A 6,000-nucleotide genomic window follows, 5' to 3' on the forward strand; every position below is an offset into this window, starting at 1 on the left:
TTGTTTATTTTGTAAGGATTGGACAATGTTCACGGTAAGAACAAACAACTTTATAAGTGTGTTCGTATGAAACAGATACTTTGTGATGTGACATTATAATTTAAAATAAAAAAATAGCTTAGTGAACACCACTTTGATTTTTTTATATTTAATGCTGACCGGGTTTTGCTACAACCGTAGCTTTTTCAGGGCTGTATAATACTGTATTATAATTGTAAATCTACATTTTACAAGTAATATGTGTTATCAATATACTAAACTTACATATAATTCGGCTGAGTTACAGTGTTTATTTGTGTTTACAAACTCGAATTGACTCGTTGAATTATTCTAAAATCGCTAAACAAAAATTATTTATCAAATCAAAATCAACATTTTAAACAAAAACTAATATTAAAAACAAAAATAAATAAATAACTTGCAAAGAATAGATGACCTGCAGCGAGCCAACATTTTTCTTCGAGAATGATAGTCAAATGATTTTCTACTAACAGGATTTTTTTCACCAACTTCCAAGGATAAAGAAAAAAATATTTTTTTAAAAATACACAATATATACGAATAATGTTCACCACAGTGAACAACATAAAATTAAGGATAAATACTTACCTACCCAATTATAAATCGTTTATTTTATGTAACATTATATTATTTTATTAAAAAAATGAAATATACCAGAAACCAGGTATCATATCATTGAAAAATGCGAATAAGACATTCTAAATTAACACGAAAATTTCACATTTGAAATAATCTTCCCTGAACCATTAAAACGGCCACCATATTGAAACGGAAATGAAACGTACAAACAAATTTACATAAACAGAAGAAATACAAAACGGTAGTGTTAAAACAGGACGTCGCTACGTTCATTTAATTATAACCGTTACGTTTATAGTAAGTTATTAAATAATAAATATATTATGAATACCACACCAAGTCCAATCTGCTCCTCACTACCCGGGGCCAGTGCGACTATGGTATCCCAAATTAGGGTATGTTGTGATGCTAAAGGGTATGGAGAGGAGAAAAATATGGGAACGAAGTTAGGGAAGTATCTGGCTGTTCAAATCTGATCACGAAACACATCGAAAACCGTAAAACTTTTACTAGGCATGGTATTCAATTTGTTGAAAGTTGAAAGGTTATCCGCTACTTACCGGACACTCTGTATATTTATTAAGTATGTGTGAGTGTGTGTGGGTATTAGGTATTCAATGTCGACATTATGTTTTACAATGTTTTGAAGAAGAAATAAATTTATTCGTTACACATGTTGCATGCTGTTAAAAAAGCTGGTTTTAAAGAATTTAGATTGAAAAAATATAAATCCGGAAACTATTTCAGAAAATCTTCAGAATTTTTCTGAATCGTTTTTGTCCCATTTATGGGACCGGTTATTACCGAGCTATAAACATACAACACTCAATTCTGATAAGATAGTTAACTCTCACGAAAGTAACAGAGTTGTTTTTTTCTTTACTATATTTAAATGTCAATAATTAATCCATTCTACTGGGATTGCGAAAAGTGTATTAGGTAATGTCTATATTGCTCACAATCTGGTTTATCCTCTATCTGAGGAAGGTGTGGCAATAGGCACTATGTTTTTGAAATTGGATCTGAAATAGATGTATATTTGTCTCCTTAATCTTAGAGGTTTTGTAACCTCCATTTAAGATGTTATAACCACTTCTGAAATGGCGGGAAACAGGAATTACATCGCATAACTCAGTTAAGCACTCATTGAATAGTCATGAATTTGAAGAGAAGATAGGTTACTGAGACAACGCGCGTGGTTGCAACGAACTAGGTCCATTGGACATACTTGAGATTTACGGCGTTTAGCATCGCTATCAGACAAGCTGTCAACAGAAGCTCACACTACAAATGCGTCACTTTAGGCTCTTTTTTAGTGAAAAAGTATGCCTTCCTGTGTTTTGATAGGTGCAAAAATCATTCTTGATCAAAAATAAATCCGATGGAGTTTCTTTCTATTCGAAAATACACACAAATTACTTATAATTTAAATAAATATAATTATGTAATGCTTTTGGTTACCTGAAATCGATGTGTCGAAATAAAATAAAGCTAGAAAGGGAAGCGCCCCTGCTCACAAAAGCGGCGCTATAAAAATTGTCCAATATTATTATTATTATTATTATTAACCCAGAAACACATAAGTGAAGGAAGGACGACCATAGTAACAGTGCGTAGTATTCTACTACGCTGCTCGCTGTCGAACAACCACTCCAAAGACGGCTTCACTTTGTTGGACAGCAGACTACTTTAGGGTGGGTCCTCAACGACAATGTCATTGACCCAGTGTGGACTTTTATCAAGCAGGACCATCGTATTATAGGAAAGGAACTTACGAACAAGATGTTTGTAAGCCCTGGATTCAATTCAGGCTTGAAAACAGTGTTACGAGTGCAGATCCATCACTATAGTACACCTGTTCATTATTCGCATATTTTTCAGGCATTTTTGTCCAATGACTCGGGAAACAGTTGCTGATAAAATATATTGATAATTTATCTTTTTTTTTTTTTTTTATTTACTTCCGATTTAGTTGTCCGGGTTAAGTCTTCCCCAAAGGAAAAACTTAACCCTTCCACTCACTTTTCCACAAATGATCAGCTAGTCAATCAACACTATGTAAGTGCATTATATAAGTAAAATAAATACAAAACAATACAAGAACAACAACACGTCAAATCACCAGATATCAAATGGGAAAAAAAAATTCACCGACTCCAGATATTTTCATATCAGAGGGTTCGGCTCGGTAGAACTTCTAACAGGGCCTATAAATCCTACTGATCCCTCAACATAAATATTTAAAAAATCTTTTGTTATCCTACATGTATTCAAAATGACCGACTTTTGCATCTTTATATATAAATTTTTTGATAGATCTAATACGCCTAAATTTTTAATTAGAGAGCTAGGTATAATGCCAGTAGCCGAAATAACGAATGGTAATATTTTTATAGTCTGAGAATGCCAAATTCTTTTTATTTCATTTCCTAAATCTGTGTATTTTCTTATTTTTTCACTAACAGATTTTTGAATATTATTCAAGAATACCTTATTATTTATATGTATTAAAAACATTAAATTCTTCATAATCCGGTTACAAACAGGATTGCAGGCCCTTAATAAATGAAGGTTTCCTGAAAAACTTTTAGTAAAATACCACAGTATTGTCACGATATGGAACACTTTTCAAAAAAAAATCTAACTTTTTCGCATTTCGTCATTATATCTTATCAAAACAAACGCATGTCCATGAAAACGTGTTCCTATATTATTACGAATTTACTAAACGTTTTTCAACCGAGTTACCGGAGATACTTAATAAATTAGCAGCACTCATTTTTCTCCGTGTACCTTTCATCTTAAATAGTCAAAATACCAAATATATCGATTGTGTTTATTTAACAACGATGATTGTTGATTATAATATCGCCATTCAAATAACTTTGCAATTAGAAAATTGTTTAAATTTTATAGAATGGACTAAAACACAATTTTTAAAAAATATACCCATCCCAATTTTGTTAATAATTTATTCACAGGTTCTGGAAGTTCAAATTTATAATGTAAATTGACATTAAAAAGTTCAAGGTTATAGTTGCGCTAAAACTGCATTCTGATATGGTATTGAGTTTTGAGCTTGCATGAACAAGCTGATGAAAAACGTCGCACAGGCGGACCGGTGCATTAAGGCCAAGGTTTTGGGAAGAGTAAGGAGTCAATATAATTTTATTACTATTTTTTATCAGTTTATTCTTGATGTATATTAATTGCGCTGTGATTTTAATTTTTAGAAATATTCCATCATCGATATAAAAGTTCTAGACGAATAGAGTTATATATTAATTATGTCAGCAGTAAACATTTTAGTTCAGGTTTTTCGCCAGAAAAATAATATTGCCAGTGTTTTTTAAATCTATACCTGTTTTTTTAAAGTAAATATAATATTCTATACGTGTCGATGTGGTTTCTATTATCTATTGAACTTTCCAAAATTAGTTTAATCCGTATAATTTGAGTTGTTTCTGAAACATAATATAATTTTCGTTTAGTTGAAGCGTACAATATCTTTATAATAGTTTTGACAGCCTCCGTGGTCGAGGGGAAAGGCTCTAGACTAACAATACGAAAGACGTGGGTTCAAATCGTGATGTGCGCAATTCAATTTCACTTGATTAATAAAGGTTATTTCACAATTTAATCAATAAAAAAATATATAATATATTTGCGGCACGTTCAATTATGGAAGGTACTCTCAGTATCGCCCTGGTGTAAGACCACTATTCAGATTTAAAACGTTACTTGAAATGGCTTTGTCCATGTTTGGTGACCAGATCTGAAAAGCCAAGTAGGTACTTCCCCACATTCATCCTCCCCACTACCTTCAGTCTCTCAAAATACCCCAATTAAGGATGCCATAATCTCACAAGTCCCAGACGGTTGGAAGCAGTTGGGACTCTTGTGCGGTATTCACATAAAAAATATCAATGTTCAGCGTTGCACATTTTTTTCCGTTTGTCTTGAAATTTGTTTGTTAGTTTGAAAATGAATCTGTTTATACCAGTTGTACATTATTTATTATTCTTTAAATGTTCGCCTACCAGTAAGCTTCTATTAATGCAAAGTTAACGCAAAGTTCCGTCCTTTAAAATAAATATATTATATTTTATAGATCTGTTTAGAGTAATAATCTTTGTGGAGTCAAATAAACAATATTATAATTAAATACTTGGTAATCCTTGAACTAATTGAAAATTTATTTTAATAAATTCTATGTTAGCTTCTTCACATTTTATAAAATGCGTAAGAGAGCTAAAATGTCGAAATAGTGAGTGAAATCCTTGGAAATAGTTTATTAGACTATAAAATCATTGATTTATTTATCCCCGAATGACTTTTATACAAAATAGGTTAAATTATAATTTTTTCAATTTCATAACCTAGCGTCGACGCAGAATTGAAGTAAGACCATAGAAGTAGCTTTTGTTTAAATTGTAGTCAATATTGTTTACATTGTAGGTTTTGAAAAAATTATCAAGCTGGTAAAACTAGTCAATATTGATTACATTGTAGGTTTTGAAAAAATCATCAAGCTGGTAAAATTACAGAAGTAATCGATATTGATTACATTGTAGGTTTTAAAAAAATCTCAAGCTGGTAAAACTACAGAAGTAGTCAATATTGATTACATTGTAGGTTTTGTAAAAATTCCCAATCTGGTAAAACTACAGAAGTAGTTAATATTGATAACATTGTAGGTTTTGAAAAAATCTCCAAGCTGGTAAAATTACAGATGTAGTCAATATTGATTACATTGTAGGTTTTGTAAAAGTTCCCAATCTGGTAAAACTACAGAAGTAGTTAATATTGATAACATTGTAGGTTTTGAAAAAATCCCCAAGTTGGTAAAATTACAGAAGTAGTCAATATTCATAAAATTGTAGGTTTTGAAAATATTCACAAGCTGGTAAAACTACAGAGGTAGTCAATATTGATTACATTGTAGGTTTTTAAAAAATTCTCAAGCTGGTTTTTACCAGTTCTGTAGTTTTCTACAGAAGTAATCAATATTGATTACATTGTAGGTTTCGAAAAAATCCCCAAGCTGGTAAAATTACAGAAGTCGTCAATATTGATCACATTTTAGGTTTTAATAATTTCTCAAGCTGGTAAAATTACAGAAGTCGTCAATATTAAATATGATTTAAGATTTTCACGGCCAAAAGTATTTTTGTTATTTGTTTTTGGGGTATTATGCCGTGTTGCGCTAACTCCTTCTTTAGCCAACGTTTCGGACAGCATTGCAGTGTCCATCATCAGGGCAGATGTGTTATTGGTTAACAAATAACACATCTGCCCTGATGATGGACACTGCAATGCTGTCCGAAACGTTGGCTAAAGAAGGAGTTAGCGCAACACGGCATAATACCCCAAAAACAAATAACAAAAAAAAAAAGTCGT

The sequence above is a fragment of the Hesperophylax consimilis genome, chromosome 12, assembly GCF_061612785.1.
Source record: "Hesperophylax consimilis isolate HC1 chromosome 12, BYU_Hcon_1.0, whole genome shotgun sequence".
Taxonomy (NCBI): domain Eukaryota; kingdom Metazoa; phylum Arthropoda; class Insecta; order Trichoptera; family Limnephilidae; genus Hesperophylax; species Hesperophylax consimilis.